This window comes from Pelobates fuscus, chromosome 3, assembly GCF_036172605.1.
Source record: "Pelobates fuscus isolate aPelFus1 chromosome 3, aPelFus1.pri, whole genome shotgun sequence".
In the NCBI taxonomy this organism is placed as follows: Eukaryota; Metazoa; Chordata; class Amphibia; order Anura; family Pelobatidae; genus Pelobates; species Pelobates fuscus.
The window spans coordinates 392699994-392718387 of record NC_086319.1 but is presented as its reverse complement, the minus strand read 5'-3'; the positions used below and the strand labels follow the sequence as shown (position 1 = coordinate 392718387).

The 18394-nt window shown below is 40.5% G+C and overlaps 3 non-coding genes across 3 annotated transcripts; all 3 read right to left on the bottom strand.

The window, feature by feature from the left end:
• Positions 1-4522: 4522 nt before the first annotated feature.
• TRNAE-UUC (transfer RNA glutamic acid (anticodon UUC)) lies at positions 4523-4594 on the bottom strand. Its single transcript has one exon. It is a non-coding gene; the product is annotated as a tRNA-Glu (tRNA).
• A 2453-nt stretch (positions 4595-7047) lies between these two features.
• TRNAE-UUC (transfer RNA glutamic acid (anticodon UUC)) lies at positions 7048-7119 on the bottom strand. Its single transcript has one exon. It is a non-coding gene; the product is annotated as a tRNA-Glu (tRNA).
• Positions 7120-17680: 10561 nt separating this feature from the next.
• Positions 17681-17752, bottom strand: TRNAE-UUC (transfer RNA glutamic acid (anticodon UUC)). Its single transcript has one exon. It is a non-coding gene; the product is annotated as a tRNA-Glu (tRNA).
• Between the last annotated feature and the right edge of the window lie 642 nt (positions 17753-18394).

Sequence of the window (18394 nt, the reverse complement as noted above, 5' to 3'; positions counted from 1 at the left end):
GTCCTCAGAACTTTTCAAGTTCAGGGTACGTGGCTTCTGAAAACTGGGCATTATTCTAGGGCAAAAGGGAATCACAGCACCACGACCACGACGGCCCCTGCGGGGTGGCCTGCCTCTGCCTGTCATTTTTGGGGGGATTAGTGGTACTATAAGTGCAAGCTACTGTGAGACCAGATATGATTGGCAATGTGAACTGTAAGAGTTCTGCAGAGCACACACTGTAGGCCTGAGACACCCGCTTGAAGACAAGTAACTGCTATTCAATCTATAACAGTGAAAAACAAATTTTGGTTTTAAAAGCACGCTATAGAGACACCAGATATGATTGGCAATGTGCACTGGAACAGTACTGCAGAGCACACACTGTAGGCCTGACACACCCGCTTGAAGACAAGTAACTGCTATTCAATCTATAACAGTGAAAAAAAAATGTTGGTTTTAAAAACACGCTATAGAGACACCAGATGTGATTGGCAATGTGCACTGGAACAGTTCTGGAGAGCACACGCTGAAGGAAGGACTGACAGAGCCGCTTGAAGGACACTGACTGGCTGCTATTAGCTTACACTAGAAACCTTTTTTCTTTGTAAAAGCACGCTAAAGAGACACCAAATATGATTGGCAACTGTCAAAGCACGCTGGAACAGGTCTACAGAGCACACGCTGAAGTAGGCCTGACACCCAGACGCTTGCAGACAACTAACTGCTCTTCTATTACAGTGAAAAAAAAATATTTATTTTAAATCTAAAGCTTAAGCTATTGTAAAAACAGATATGAGTGGTGGCACTGGGCAAGAGGGCACAGTATCCACTGTGAACCTCACACAGAAGCTGGCAGGCAGGCAACTGCTCTTCTATTACAGTGGAAACAAAATTTTGGTTGTAAAAGCACGCTATAGAGACACCAGATATGAGTGGCAACTGTCAAAGTACGCTGGCAGGGTTGTCCAGGGCACACGCTGAAGGAAGGCCTGACAGAGCCGCTTGAAGGACACTGACTGGCTGCTATTAGCTTACACTGGAAACCTTTTTTCTTTGAAAAAGCACGCTATAGAGACACCAGATATGAGTGGCAATTGTCAAAGTACGCTGGCAGGGTTGTGCAGGGCACACGCTGAAGGAAGGCCTGACAGAGCCGCTTGAAGGACACTGACTGGCTGCTATTAGCTTACACTGGAAACCTTTTTTCTTTGTAAAAGCACGCTATAGAGACACCAGATATGAGTGGCAATTGTCAAAGTACGCTGGCAGGGTTGTGCAGGGCACACGCTGAAGGAAGGCCTGACAGAGCCGCTTGAAGGACACTGACTGGCTGCTATTAGCTTACACTGGAAACCTTTTTTCTTTGTAAAAGCACGCTAAAGAGACACCAGATATGATTGGCAACTGTCAAAGCACGCTGGCACAGGTCTGCAGAGCACACGCTGAAGTAGGCCTGACACCCAGACGCTTGCAGACAACTAACTGATCTTCTATTACAGTGAAAAAAAATGATTTCTTTAAAATCTAAAGCTTAAGCTATTGTTAAAACAGATATGAGTGGTGGCACTGACTGTGCAAATGGGCAAGGCATCCAACCTGACACAGAAGCTGGCAGGCAGGCAACTGCTCTTCTATTACAGTGAAAAAAAATTATTTTTTTTAAATCTAAAGCTTAAGCTATTGTAAAAACAGATATGAGTGGTGGCACTGGGCAAGAGGGCACAGTATCCACTGTGAACCTCACACAGAAGCTGGCAGGCAGGCAAATGCTATTCTATTACAGTGGAAACAAAATTTTGGTTGTAAAAGCACGCTATAGAGACACCAGATATGAGTGGCAACTGTCAAAGTACGCTGGCAGGGTTGTGCAGGGCACACGCTGAAGGAAGGCCTGACAGAGCCGCTTGAAGGACACTGACTGGCTGCTATTAGCTTACACTGGAAACCTTTTTTCTTTGAAAAAGCACGCTATAGAGACACCAGATATGAGTGGCAATTGTCAAAGTACGCTGGCAGGGTTGTGCAGGGCACACGCTGAAGGAAGGCCTGACAGAGCCGCTTGAAGGACACTGACTGGCTGCTATTAACTTACACTGGAAACCTTTTTTCTTTGTAAAAGCACGCTATAGAGACACCAGATATGAGTGGCAATTGTCAAAGTACGCTGGCAGGGTTGTGCAGGGCACACGCTGAAGGAAGGCCTGACAGAGCCGCTTGAAGGACACTGACTGGCTGCTATTAGCTTACACTGGAAACCTTTTTTCTTTGTAAAAGCACGCTAAAGAGACACCAGATATGATTGACAACTGTCAAAGCACGTTGGCACAGGTCTGCAGAGCACACGCTGAAGTAGGCCTGACACCCAGACGCTTGCAGACAACTAACTGCTCTTCTATTACAGTGAAAAAAAAGGATTTCTTTAAAATCTAAAGCTTAAGCTATTGTTAAAACAGATATGAGTGGTGGCACTGACTGTGCAAATGGGCAAGGCATCCAACCTGACACAGAAGCTGGCAGGCAGGCAACTGCTCTTCTATTACAGTGAAAAAAAATGATTTCTTTAAAATCTAAAGCTTAAGCTATTGTTAAAACAGATATGAGTGGTGGCACTGACTGTGCAAATGGGCAAGGCATCCAACCTGACACAGAAGCTGGCAGGCAGGCAACTGCTCTTCTATTACAGTGAAAACAAATTATTTATTTTAAATCTAAAGCTTAACCAATTGTTAAAACAGATATGAGTGGTGGCACTGGGCAAGTAGGCACAGTATCCAATGTGAACCTCACACAGAAGCTGGCAGGCAGGCACCTGCAATTACATTACACAGGAAAAAAAAAAAAAAGCAGCCTGATGTTATAGCCCTAAAAAGGGCTTTTTGGGGTGCTGTCCTTACAGCAGAGATCAGATGAGTCCTTCAGGATTGTAGTGGACACTGAATACCCTAACCTAGCTATCAATTTCCCTATCTAATCAGCAGCAGCTAAACTTTCCCTCCTCTCACTAAGCATGCAGCTTCAGAATGAATCGAAAATGGATGCTGGGAGGGAGGTTGGAGGGTGTGGAAGGGAGGGAGTGCTGCTGATTGGCTGGAATGTGTCTGCTGACCGAGAGGCACAGGGTCAAAGTTTGCCCAATGATGACGAATAGGGGGCGGATCGAACAGCCCATGTGTTCGCCCGCGGCGGCGAATGCGAACACGCTAAGTTCGCCGGCGGACAGTTCGGTACATCACTATGGGTGAGATTAAAAGGTGACTAAAGAAGAAAAGCTAAGGACAATTCCTAAACCGGGAGTCGAACCCGGGCCACTTGGGTGAAAACCAGGAATCCTAACCGCTAGAACATATGGGAAGCTCTGTCAAATGTTCTCTAGAGTGGGTAACACAAGACAACCGAAGGTTCTTGGCATTTTGAAAGGTTTCCTAAAATGATTAGTTTTCACCTCTATGTCTGAAAAACCAGGAATCCTAAATGCCAGACCAAGTGAAAAGCTTAACTTATTTTGACACGGATCGGTTGACATAAGGAGAAGGTTGCCTGAAGATTATGCAAGAAAAGGAAGCTCTTGCAAAAAGGCATTATCCTCTTTGGAGCGGGGTTAAACATTGAGCTATGTTTGAGAGCTCACAAACTCCACACTTCGCAAGATTCTTCATACATCTTCTGGAATAAATATATCACAGCACTGCATTGATAGGCTGCTTTAGGTCAAGAAAAGAAAGCCACCAAGCATTATGTTCTACCACCTGAGTGAAAAATCAAGAAGAACCTTAAGCAATACGCCAAATGCAAACCCTTGCCATGCCTGGTTAAATGGTAAATCGTTTAGCTTCTCTGGAGAATCTTTTGATTGACTGATTTTCCCATATAATGAAATGCTGGCATTTTTGGAGACCTTTTGGCACCTTTGCCGTCATGTTCCTTGTGTCCAAAAGATACTTGGGAGTAAAATCTATCACCGAAAAGAAAGGTTTTGGCAACCTTGTGTAAGCTAAAAGCACCCGTTCTAAAGTGCTCTTGGAGGAAGTAAGTTTTTGCAAAGGTGGCGTGGCCTTCTTTGATATCAGCAATATGCCTTAAACGGGTTTAAACGAGTAAAACTATTAGAGCGTCAGTGTCTTGATGTTAATGCAAGGTGCATTGAATCTAATTTTTTGACATGTTTGCAAGACATGACTTCATTGGAAGGTCCTGGATTGGTAAAAAACTAATCTATCTGCATATAATCCTCAAGGGACGCTTTCTTGTGCTTTAGGCAGAAGCGACAATTTCCATTTCAAGCAAAAGTCCTTTTTTCCCTGCCAAATAATAAAAAAATTTTATTGAATGTTGATGTGTTCTTTAGAAAAGTCCTGTTCTGTGCACATAAAATGTTATGTGTAGTAAATTCTCTCATCCAGGATGTATTGGAATACGATGTTTATTTCTATAATCTGACTAGGAGAAATCTTCAATCCAGTGCGGATAGAATAGTAAACCGGAGACATCTACTTATATGGGTGAGAACAAAAGGTGACTAAAGAAGAAAAGCTAAGGACAATTCCCATACCGGGAGTCGAACCCGGGCCGCCTGGGTGAAAACCAGGAATCCTAACCGCTAGACCATATGGGAAGCTCTGTTACCTTTTCTCTAGAGTGGATAACACAAGACAACCAAAAGTTCTTGGCATTTTGAAAGGTTTCCTAAAATGATTTGTTTTCACCTCTATGTCTGAAAAAACAGGAATCCTAAATGCCAGACCAAGTGAAAAGCTTAACTTATTTGGACACGGATCGGTTGACATAAGGAGAAGGTTGCCTGAAGATTATGCAAGAAAAGGAAGCTCTTGCAAAAAGGCATTATCCTCTTTGGAGCGGGGTTAAACATTGAGCTATCTTTGGGAGCTCACAAACTCCACACTTCGCAAGATTCTTCATACATCTTCTGGAATAAATATATCACAGCACTGCATTGATAGGCTGCTTTAGGTCAAGAAAAGAAAGCCACCAAGCATGATGTTCTACCACCTGAGTGAAAAATCAAGAAGAACCTTAAGCAATACGCCAAATGCAAACCCTTGCCATGCCTGGTTAAATGGTAAATCGTTTAGCTTCTCTGGAAAATCTTTTGATTGACTGATTTTCACATATAATGAAATGCTGGCATTTTTGGAGACCTTTTGGCACCTTCGCCGTCATGTTCCTTGTGTCCAAAAGATACTTGGGAGTAAAATCTGTCACCGAAAAGAAAGGTTTTGGCAACCTTGCGGAAGCTAAAAGTACCCGTTCTAAAGAGCTCTTGGAGGAAGTAAGTTTTTGCAAAGGTGGCGTGGCCTTCTTTGAAATCAGCAATATGCCTTAAAAGGGTTTAAACGAGTAAAACTATTAGAGCGTCAGTGTCTTGATGTTAATGCAAGGTGCATTGAATCTAATTTTTTGACATTTTTGCAAGACATGACTTCATTGGAAGGTCCTGGATTGGTAAAAAACTAATCTATCTGCATATAATCCTCAAGGGACGCTTTCTTGTGCTTTAGGCAGAAGCGACAATTTCCATTTCAAGCAAAAGTCATTTTTTCCCTGCCAAATAATAACATTTTGTTTATTGAATGTTGATGTGTTCTTAAGAAAAGTCCTGTTCTGTGCACATAAAATGTAACGTGTAGTAAATTCTCTCATCCAGGATGTATTGGAATACGATGTTTATTTCTATAATCTGACTAGGAGCAATCTTCAATCCGGTGCGGATAGAATAGTAAACCGGAGACATCTACTTATATGGGTGAGATTAAAAGGTGACTAAAGAAGAAAAGCTAAGGACAATTCCCATACCGGGAGTCGAACCCGGGCCGCCTGGGTGAAAACCAGGAATCCTAATCGCTAGACCATATGGGAAGCTCTGTCACCATTTCTCTAGAGTGGGTAACACAAGACAACCAAAAGTTCTTGGCATTTTGAAAGGTTTCCTAAAATGATTTGTTTTCACCTCTATGTCTGAAAAAACAGGAATCCTAAATGCCAGACCAAGTGAAAAGCTTAACTTATTTGGACACGGATCGGTTGACATAAGGAGAAGGTTGCCTGAAGATTATGCAAGAAAAGGAAGCTCTTGCAAAAAGGCTTTATCCTCTTTGGAGCGGGGTTAAACATTGAGCTATGTTTGGGAGCTCACAAACTCCACACTTCGCAAGATTCTTCATACATCTTCTGGAATAAATATATCACAGCACTGCATTGATAGGCTGCTTTAGGTCAAGAAAAGAAAGCCACCAAGCATTATGTTCTACCACCTGAGTGAAAAATCAAGAAGAACCTTAAGCAATACGCCAAATGCAAACCCTTGCCATGCCTCGTTAAATGGTAAATCGTTTAGCTTCTCTGGAGAATGTTTTGATTGACTGATTTTCCCATATAATGAAATGCTGGCATTTTTGGAGACCTTTTGGCACCTTTGCCGTCATGTTCCTTGTGTCCAAAAGATACTTGGGAGTAAAATCTATCACCGAAAAGAAAGGTTTTGGCAACCTTGCGGAAGCTAAAAGTACCCGTTCTAAAGTGCTCTTGGAGGAAGTAAGTTTTTGCAAAGGTGGCGTGGCCTTCTTTGATATCAGCAATATGCCTTAAAAGGGTTTAAACGAGTAAAACTATTAGAGCGTCAGTGTCTTGATGTTAATGCAAGGTGCATTGAATCTAACTTTTTTGACATGTTTGCAAGACATGACTTCATTGGAAGGTCCTGGATTGGTAAAAAACTAATCTATCTGCATATAATCCTCAAGGGACGCTTTCTTGTGCTTTAGGCAGAAGCGACAATTTCCATTTCAAGCAAAAGTCATTTTTTCCCTGCCAAATAATAACATTTTGTTTATTGAATGTTGATGTGTTCTTTAGAAAAGTCCTGTTCTGTGCACATAAAATGTAACGTGTAGTAAATTCTCTCATCCAGGATGTATTGGAATACGATGTTTATTTCTATAATCTGACTAGGAGCAATCTTCAATCCGGTGCGGATAGAATAGTAAACCGGAGACATCTACTTATATGGGTGAGATTAAAAGGTGACTAAAGAAGAAAAGCTAAGGACAATTCCCATACCGGGAGTCGAACCCGGGCCGCCTGGGTGAAAACCAGGAATCCTAACCGCTAGACCATATGGGAAGCTCTGTCACCATTTCTCTAGAGTGGGTAACACAAGACAACCAAAAGTTCTTGGCATTTTGAAAGGTTTCCTAAAATGATTTGTTTTCACCTCTATGTCTGAAAAAACAGGAATCCTAAATGCCAGACCAAGTGAAAAGCTTAACTTATTTTGACACGGATCGGTTGACATAAGGAGAAGGTTGCCTGAAGATTATGCAAGAAAAGGAAGCTCTTGCAAAAAGGCATTATCCTCTTTGGAGCGGGGTTAAACATTGAGCTATCTTTGGGAGCTCACAAACTCCACACTTCGCAAGATTCTTCATACATCTTCTGGAATAAATATATCACAGCACTGCATTGATAGGCTGCTTTAGGTCAAGAAAAGAAAGCCACCAAGCATGATGTTCTACCACCTGAGTGAAAAATCAAGAAGAACCTTAAGCAATACGCCAAATGCAAACCCTTGCCATGCCTGGTTAAATGGTAAATCGTTTAGCTTCTCTGGAGAATCTTTTGATTGACTGATTTTCCCATATAATGAAATGCTGGCATTTTTGGAGACCTTTTGGCACCTTTGCCGTCATGTTCCTTGTGTCCAAAAGATACTTGGGAGTAAAATCTATCACCGAAAAGAAAGGTTTTGGCAACCTTGTGGAAGCTAAAAGCACCCGTTCTAAAGTGCTCTTGGAGGAAGTAAGTTTTTGCAAAGGTGGCGTGGCCTTCTTTGATATCAGCAATATGCCTTAAAAGGGTTTAAACGAGTAAAACTATTAGAGCGTCAGTGTCTTGATGTTAATGCAAGGTGCATTGAATCTAATTTTTTGACATGTTTGCAAGACATGACTTCATTGGAAGGTCCTGGATTGGTAAAAAAACTAATCTATCTGCATATAATCCTCAAGGGACGCTTTCTTGTGCTTTAGGCAGAAGCGACAATTTCCATTTCAAGCAAAAGTCATTTTTTCCCTGCCAAATAATAACATTTTGTTTATTGAATGTTGATGTGTTCTTAAGAAAAGTCCTGTTCTGTGCACATAAAATGTAACGTGTAGTAAATTCTCTCATCCAGGATGTATTGGAATACGATGTTTATTTCTATAATCTGACTAGGAGCAATCTTCAATCCGGTGCGGATTGAATAGTAAACCGGAGACATCTACTTATATGGGTTAGATTAAAAGGTGACTAAAGAAGAAAAGCTAAGGACAATTCCCATACCGGGAGTCGAACCCGGGCCACCTGGGTGAAAACCAGGAATCCTAATCGCTAGACCATATGGGAAGCTCTGTCACCATTTCTCTAGAGTGGGTAACACAAGACAACCAAAAGTTCTTGGCATTTTGAAAGGTTTCCTAAAATGATTTGTTTTCACCTCTATGTCTGAAAAAACAGGAATCCTAAATGCCAGACCAAGTGAAAAGCTTAACTTATTTTGACACGGATCGGTTGACATAAGGAGAAGGTTGCCTGAAGATTATGCAAGAAAAGGAAGCTCTCGCAAAAAGGCATTATCCTCTTTGGAGCGGGGTTAAACATTGAGCTATGTTTGGGAGCTCACAAACTCCACACTTCGCAAGATTCTTCATACATCTTCTGGAATAAATATATCACAGCACTGCATTGATAGGCTGCTTTAGGTCAAGAAAAGAAAGCCACCAAGCATGATGTTCTACCACCTGAGTGAAAAATCAAGAAGAACCTTAAGCAATACGCCAAATGCAAACCCTTGCCATGCCTGGTTAAATGGTAAATCGTTTAGCTTCTCTGGAGAATGTTTTGATTGACTGATTTTCCCATATAATGAAATGCTGGCATTTTTGGAGACCATTTGGCACCTTTGCCGTCATGTTCCTTGTGTCCAAAAGATACTTGGGAGTAAAATCTATCACCGAAAAGAAAGGTTTTGGCAACCTTGCGGAAGCTAAAAGTACCAGTTCTAAAGTGCTCTTGGAGGAAGTAAGTTTTTGCAAAGGTGGCGTGGCCTTCTTTGATATCAGCAATATGCCTTAAAAGGGTTTAAACGAGTAAAACTATTAGAGCGTCAGTGTCTTGATGTTAATGCAAGGTGCATTGAATCTAACTTTTTTGACATGTTTGCAAGACATGACTTCATTGGAAGGTCCTGGATTGGTAAAAAACTAATCTATCTGCATATAATCCTCAAGGGACGCTTTCTTGTGCTTTAGGCAGAAGCGACAATTTCCATTTCAAGCAAAAGTCATTTTTTCCCTGCCAAATAATAACATTTTGTTTATTGAATGTTGATGTGTTCTTTAGAAAAGTCCTGTTCTGTGCACATAAAATGTAACGTGTAGTAAATTCTCTCATCCAGGATGTATTGGAATACGATGTTTATTTCTATAATCTGACTAGGAGCAATCTTCAATCCGGTGCGGATAGAATAGTAAACCGGAGACATCTACTTATATGGGTGAGATTAAAAGGTGACTAAAGAAGAAAAGCTAAGGACAATTCCCATACCGGGAGTCGAACCCAGGCCGCCTGGGTGAAAACCAGGAATCCTAATCGCTAGACCATATGGGAAGCTCTGTCACCTTTTCTCTAGAGTGGGTAACACAAGACAACCAAAAGTTCTTGGCATTTTGAAAGGTTTCCTAAAATGATTTGTTTTCACCTCTATGTCTGAAAAAACAGGAATCCTAAATGCCAGACCAAGTGAAAAGCTTAACTTATTTTGACACGGATCGGTTGACATAAGGAGAAGGTTGCCTGAAGATTATGCAAGAAAAGGAAGCTCTTGCAAAAAGGCATTATCCTCTTTGGAGCGGGGTTAAACATTGAGCTATCTTTGGGAGCTCACAAACTCCACACTTCGCAAGATTCTTCATACATCTTCTGGAATAAATATATCACAGCACTGCATTGATAGGCTGCTTTAGGTCAAGAAAAGAAAGCCACCAAGCATGATGTTCTACCACCTGAGTGAAAAATCAAGAAGAACCTTAAGCAATACGCCAAATGCAAACCCTTGCCATGCCTGGTTAAATGGTAAATCGTTTAGCTTCTCTGGAAAATCTTTTGATTGACTGATTTTCACATATAATGAAATGCTGGCATTTTTGGAGACCTTTTGGCACCTTTGCCGTCATGTTCCTTGTGTCCAAAAGATACTTGGGAGTAAAATCTGTCACCGAAAAGAAAGGTTTTGGCAACCTTGCGGAAGCTAAAAGTACCCGTTCTAAAGTGCTCTTGGAGGAAGTAAGTTTTTGCAAAGGTGGCGTGGCCTTCTTTGATATCAGCAATATGCCTTAAAAGGGTTTAAACGAGTAAAACTATTAGAGCGTCAGTGTCTTGATGTTAATGCAAGGTGCATTGAATCTAATTTTTTGACATTTTTGCAAGACATGACTTCATTGGAAGGTCCTGGATTGGTAAAAAACTAATCTATCTGCATATAATCCTCAAGGGACGCTTTCTTGTGCTTTAGGCAGAAGCGACAATTTCCATTTCAAGCAAAAGTAATTTTTTCCCTGCCAAATAATAACATTTTGTTTATTGAATGTTGATGTGTTCTTAAGAAAAGTCCTGTTCTGTGCACATAAAATGTAACGTGTAGTAAATTCTCTCATCCAGGATGTATTGGAATACGATGTTTATTTCTATAATCTGACTAGGAGCAATCTTCAATCCGGTGCGGATTGAATAGTAAACCGGAGACATCTACTTATATGGGTTAGATTAAAAGGTGACTAAAGAAGAAAAGCTAAGGACAATTCCCATACCGGGAGTCGAACCCGGGCCACCTGGGTGAAAACCAGGAATCCTAATCGCTAGACCATATGGGAAGCTCTGTCACCATTTCTCTAGAGTGGGTAACACAAGACAACCAAAAGTTCTTGGCATTTTGAAAGGTTTCCTAAAATGATTTGTTTTCACCTCTATGTCTGAAAAAACAGGAATCCTAAATGCCAGACCAAGTGAAAAGCTTAACTTATTTTGACACGGATCGGTTGACATAAGGAGAAGGTTGCCTGAAGATTATGCAAGAAAAGGAAGCTCTCGCAAAAAGGCATTATCCTCTTTGGAGCGGGGTTAAACATTGAGCTATGTTTGGGAGCTCACAAACTCCACACTTCGCAAGATTCTTCATACATCTTCTGGAATAAATATATCACAGCACTGCATTGATAGGCTGCTTTAGGTCAAGAAAAGAAAGCCACCAAGCATGATGTTCTACCACCTGAGTGAAAAATCAAGAAGAACCTTAAGCAATACGCCAAATGCAAACCCTTGCCATGCCTGGTTAAATGGTAAATCGTTTAGCTTCTCTGGAGAATCTTTTGATTGACTGATTTTCCCATATAATGAAATGCTGGCATTTTTGGAGACCTTTTGGCACCTTTGCCGTCATGTTCCTTGTGTCCAAAAGATACTTGGGAGTAAAATCTATCACCGAAAAGAAAGGTTTTGGCAACCTTGCGGAAGCTAAAAGTACCCGTTCTAAAGTGCTCTTGGAGGAAGTAAGTTTTTGCAAAGGTGGCGTGGCCTTCTTTGATATCAGCAATATGCCTTAAAAGGGTTTAAACAAGTAAAACTATTAGAGCGTCAGTGTCTTGATGTTAATGCAAGGTGCATTGAATCTAACTTTTTTGACATGTTTGCAAGACATGACTTCATTGGAAGGTCCTGGATTGGTAAAAAACTAATCTATCTGCATATAATCCTCAAGGGACGCTTTCTTGTGCTTTAGGCAGAAGCGACAATTTCCATTTCAAGCAAAAGTCATTTTTTCCCTGCCAAATAATAACATTTTGTTTATTGAATGTTGATGTGTTCTTTAGAAAAGTCCTGTTCTGTGCACATAAAATGTAACGTGTAGTAAATTCTCTCATCCAGGATGTATTGGAATACGATGTTTATTTCTATAATCTGACTAGGAGCAATCTTCAATCCGGTGCGGATAGAATAGTAAACCGGAGACATCTACTTATATGGGTGAGATTAAAAGGTGACTAAAGAAGAAAAGCTAAGGACAATTCCCATACCAGGAGTCGAACCCGGGCCGCCTGGGTGAAAACCAGGAATCCTAACCGCTAGACCATATGGGAAGCTCTGTCACCTTTTCTCTAGAGTGGGTAACACAAGACAACCAAAAGTTCTTGGCATTTTGAAAGGTTTCCTAAAATGATTTGTTTTCACCTCTATGTCTGAAAAAACAGGAATCCTAAATGCCAGACCAAGTGAAAAGCTTAACTTATTTGGACACGGATCGGTTGACATAAGGAGAAGGTTGCCTGAAGATTATGCAAGAAAAGGAAGCTCTTGCAAAAAGGCATTATACTCTTTGGCGCCGGGTTAAACATTGAGCTATGTTTGGGAGCTCACAAACTCCACACTTCGCAAGATTCTTCATACATCTTCTGGAATAAATATATCACAGCACTGCATTGATAGGCTGCTTTAGGTCAAGAAAAGAAAGCCACCAAGCATGATGTTCTACCACCTGAGTGAAAAATCAAGAAGAACCTTAAGCAATACGCCAAATGCAAACCCTTGCCATGCCTGGTTAAATGGTAAATCGTTTAGCTTCTCTGGAAAATCTTTTGATTGACTGATTTTCACATATAATGAAATGCTGGCATTTTTGGAGACCTTTTGGCACCTTTGCCGTCATGTTCCTTGTGTCCAAAAGATACTTGGGAGTAAAATCTGTCACCGAAAAGAAAGGTTTTGGCAACCTTGCGGAAGCTAAAAGTACCCGTTCTAAAGTGCTCTTGGAGGAAGTAAGTTTTTGCAAAGGTGGCGTGGCCTTCTTTGATATCAGCAATATGCCTTAAAAGGGTTTAAACGAGTAAAACTATTAGAGCGTCAGTGTCTTGATGTTAATGCAAGGTGCATTGAATCTAATTTTTTGACATGTTTGCAAGACATGACTTCATTGGAAGGTCCTGGATTGGTAAAAAACTAATCTATCTGCATATAATCCTCAAGGGACGCTTTCTTGTGCTTTAGGCAGAAGCGACAATTTCCATTTCAAGCAAAAGTCATTTTTTCCCTGCCAAATAATAACATTTTGTTTATTGAATGTTGATGTGTTCTTAAAAAAAGTCCTGTTCTGTGCACATAAAATGTAACGTGTAGTAAATTCTCTCATCCAGGATGTATTGGAATACGATGTTTATTTCTATAATCTGACTAGGAGCAATCTTCAATCCGGTGCGGATAGAATAGTAAACCGGAGACATCTACTTATATGGGTGAGATTAAAAGGTGACTAAAGAAGAAAAGCTAAGGACAATTCCCATACCGGGAGTCGAACCCAGGCCGCCTGGGTGAAAACCAGGAATCCTAATCGCTAGACCATATGGGAAGCTCTGTCACCATTTCTCTAGAGTGGGTAACACAAGACAACCAAAAGTTCTTGGCATTTTGAAAGGTTTCCTAAAATGATTTGTTTTCACCTCTATGTCTGAAAAAACAGGAATCCTAAATGCCAGACCAAGTGAAAAGCTTAACTTATTTGGACACGGATCGGTTGACATAAGGAGAAGGTTGCTTTAGGTCAAGAAAAGAAAGCCACCAAGAATGATGTTCTACCACCTGAGTGAAAAATCAAGAAGAACCTTAAGCAATACGCCAAATGCAAACCCTTGCCATGCCTGGTTAAATGGTAAATCGTTTAGCTTCTCTGGAAAATCTTTTGATTGACTGATTTTCACATATAATGAAATGCTGGCATTTTTGGAGACCTTTTGGCACCTTTGCCGTCATGTTCCTTGTGTCCAAAAGATACTTGGGAGTAAAATCTGTCACCGAAAAGAAAGGTTTTGGCAACCTTGCAGAAGCTAAAAGTACCCGTTCTAAAGTGCTCTTGGAGGAAGTAAGTTCGCTAGACCATATGGGAAGCTCTGTCACCATTTCTCTAGAGTGGGTAAAACAAGACAACCAAAAGTTCTTGGCATTTTGAAAGGTTTCCTAAAATGATTTGTTTTCACCTCTATGTCTGAAAAAACAGGAATCCTAAATGCCAGACCAAGTGAAAAGCTTAACTTATTTTGACACGGATCGGTTGACATAAGGAGAAGGTTGCCTGAAGATTATGCAAGAAAAGTAAGCTCTTGCAAAAAGGCATTATCCTCTTTGGAGCGGGGTTAAACATTGAGCTATGTTTGGGAGCTCACAAACTCCACACTTCGCAAGATTCTTCATACATCTTCTGGAATAAATATATCACAGCACTGCATTGATAGGCTGCTTTAGGTCAAGAAAAGAAAGCCACCAAGCATGATGTTCTACCACCTGAGTGAAAAATCAAGAAGAACCTTAAGCAATACGCCAAATGCAAACCCTTGCCATGCCTGGTTAAATGGTAAATCGTTTAGCTTCTCTGGAAAATCTTTTGATTGACTGATTTTCCCATATAATGAAATGCTGGCATTTTTGGAGACCTTTTGGCACCTTTGCCGTCATGTTCCTTGTGTCCAAAAGATACTTGGGAGTAAAATCTATCACCGAAAAGAAAGGTTTTGGCAACCTTGTGGAAGCTAAAAGCACCCGTTCTAAAGTGCTCTTGGAGGAAGTAAGTTTTTGCAAAGGTGGCGTGGCCTTCTTTGATATCAGCAATATGCCTTAAAAGGGTTTAAACGAGTAAAACTATTAGAGCGTCAGTGTCTTGATGTTAATGCAAGGTGCATTGAATCTAATTTTTTGACATGTTTGCAAGACATGACTTCATTGGAAGGTCCTGGATTGGTAAAAAAACTAATCTATCTGCATATAATCCTCAAGGGACGCTTTCTTGTGCTTTAGGCAGAAGCGACAATTTCCATTTCAAGCAAAAGTCATTTTTTCCCTGCCAAATAATAAAAAAATTTTATTGAATGTTGATGTGTTCTTTAGAAAAGTCCTGTTCTGTGCACATAAAATGTTATGTGTAGTAAATTCTCTCATCCAGGATGTATTGGAATACGATGTTTATTTCTATAATCTGACTAGGAGCAATCTTCAATCCGGTGCGGATAGAATAGTAAACCGGAGACATCTACTTATATGGGTGAGATTAAAAGGTGACTAAAGAAGAAAAGCTAAGGACAATTCCCATACCGGGAGTCAAACCCGGGCCGCCTGGGTGAAAACCAGGAATCCTAACCGCTAGACCATATGGGAAGCTCTGTCACCTTTTCTCTAGAGTGGGTAACACAAGACAACCAAAAGTTCTTGGCATTTTGAAAGGTTTCCTAAAATGATTTGTTTTCACCTCTATGTCTGAAAAAACAGGAATCCTAAATGCCAGACCAAGTGAAAAGCTTAACTTATTTTGACACGGATCGGTTGACATAAGGAGAAGGTTGCCTGAAGATTATGCAAGAAAAGGAAGCTCTTGCAAAAAGGCATTATCCTCTTTGGAGCGGGGTTAAACATTGAGCTATCTTTGGGAGCTCACAAACTCCACACTTCGCAAGATTCTTCATACATCTTCTGGAATAAATATATCACAGCACTGCATTGATAGGCTGCTTTAGGTCAAGAAAAGAAAGCCACCAAGCATGATGTTCTACCACCTGAGTGAAAAATCAAGAAGAACCTTAAGCAATACGCCAAATGCAAACCCTTGCCATGCCTGGTTAAATGGTAAATCGTTTAGCTTCTCTGGAAAATCTTTTGATTGACTGATTTTCACATATAATGAAATGCTGGCATTTTTGGAGACCTTTTGGCACCTTTGCCGTCATGTTCCTTGTGTCCAAAAGATACTTGGGAGTAAAATCTGTCACAGAAAAGAAAGGTTTTGGCAACCTTGCGGAAGCTAAAAGTACCCGTTCTAAAGTGCTCTTGGAGGAAGTAAGTTTTTGCAAAGGTGGCGTGGCCTTCTTTGATATCAGCAATATGCCTTAAAAGGGTTTAAACGAGTAAAACTATTAGAGCGTCAGTGTCTTGATGTTAATGCAAGGTGCATTGAATCTAATTTTTTGACATTTTTGCAAGACATGACTTCATTGGAAGGTCCTGGATTGGTAAAAAACTAATCTATCTGCATATAATCCTCAAGGGACGCTTTCTTGTGCTTTAGGCAGAAGCGACAATTTCCATTTCAAGCAAAAGTCATTTTTTCCCTGCCAAATAATAACATTTTGTTTATTGAATGTTGATGTGTTCTTAAGAAAAGTCCTGTTCTGTGCACATAAAATGTAACGTGTAGTAAATTCTCTCATCCAGGATGTATTGGAATACGATGTTTATTTCTATAATCTGACTAGGAGCAATCTTCAATCCGGTGCGGATAGAATAGTAAACCGGAGACATCTACTTATATGGGTGAGATTAAAAGGTGACTAAAGAAGAAAAGCTAAGGACAATTCCCATACCGGGAGTCGAACCCAGGCCGCCTGGGTGAAAACCAGGAATTCTAATCGCTAGACCATATGGGAAGCTCTGTCACCATTTCTCTAGAGTGGGTAACACAAGACAACCAAAAGTTCTTGGCATTTTGAAAGGTTTCCTAAAATTATTTGTTTTCACCTCTATGTCTGAAAAAACAGGAATCCTAAATGCCAGACCAAGTGAAAAGCTTAACTTATTTTGACACGGATCGGTTGACATAAGGAGAAGGTTGCCTGAAGATTATGCAAGAAAAGGAAGCTCTTGCAAAAAGGCATTATCCTCTTTGGAGCGGGGTTAAACATTGAGCTATCTTTGGGAGCTCACAAACTCCACACTTCGCAAGATTCTTCATACATCTTCTGGAATAAATATATCACAGCACTGCATTGATAGGCTGCTTTAGGTCAAGAAAAGAAAGCCACCAAGCATGATGTTCTACCACCTGAGTGAAAAATCAAGAAGAACCTTAAGCAATACGCCAAATGCAAACCCTTGCCATGCCTGGTTAAATGGTAAATCGTTTAGCTTCTCTGGAAAATCTTTTGATTGACTGATTTTCACATATAATGAAATGCTGGCATTTTTGGAGACCTTTTGGCACCTTTGCCGTCATGTTCCTTGTGTCCAAAAGATACTTGGGAGTAAAATCTATCACCGAAAAGAAAGGTTTTGGCAACCTTGCGGAAGCTAAAAGTACCCGTTCTAAAGTGCTCTTGGAGGAAGTAAGTTTTTGCAAAGGTGGCGTGGCCTTCTTTGATATCAGCAATATGCCTTAAAAGGGTTTAAACAAGTAAAACTATTAGAGCGTCAGTGTCTTGATTATATGCAAGGTGCATTGAATCTAATTTTTTGACATGTTTGCAAGACATGACTTCATTGGAAGGTCCTGGATTGGTAAAAAAACTAATCTATCTGCATATAATCCTCAAGGGACGCTTTCTTGTGCTTTAGGCAGAAGCGACAATTTCCATTTAAAGCAAAAGTCATTTTTTCCCTGCCAAATAATAACATTTTGTTTATTGAATGTTGATGTGTTCTTTAGAAAAGTCCTGTTCTGTGCACATAAAATGTTATGTGTAGTAAATTCTCCCATCCAGGATGTATTGGAATACGATGTTTATTTCTATAATCTGACTAGGAGCAATCTTCAATCCAGTGCGGATAGAATAGTAAACCGGAGACATTAACTTATATGGGTGAGATTAAAAGGTGACTAAAGAAGAAAAGCTAAGGACAATTCCCATACCGGGAGTCGAACCCAGGCCGCCTGGGTGAAAACCAGGAATCCTAACCGCTAGACCATATGGGAATCTCTGTCACCTTTTCTCTAGAGTGGGTAACACAAGACAACCAAAAGTTCTTGGCATTTTGAAAGGTTTCCTAAAATGATTTGTTTTCACCTCTATGTCTGAAAAAACAGGAATCCTAAATGCCAGACCAAGTGAAAAGCTTAACTTATTTTGACACGGATCGGTTGACATAAGGAGAAGGTTGCCTGAAGATTATGCAAGAAAAGGAAGCTCTTGCAAAAAGGCATTATCCTCTTTGGAGCGGGGTTAAACATTGAGCTATGTTTGGGAGCTCACAAACTCCACACTTCGCAAGATTCTTCATACATCTTCTGGAATAAATATATCACAGCACTGCATTGATAGGCTGCTTTAGGTCAAGAAAAGAAAGCCACCAAGCATGATGTTCTACCACCTGAGTGAAAAATCAAGAAGAACCTTAAGCAATACGCCAAAAGCAAACCCTTGCCATGCCTGGTTAAATGGTAAATCGTTTAGCTTCTCTGGAGAATGTTTTGATTGACTGATTTTCCCATATAATGAAATGCTGGCATTTTTGGAGACCTTTTGGCACCTTTGCCGTCATGTTCCTTGTGTCCAAAAGATACTTGGGAGTAAAATCTATCACCGAAAAGAAAGGTTTTGGCAACCTTGCGGAAGCT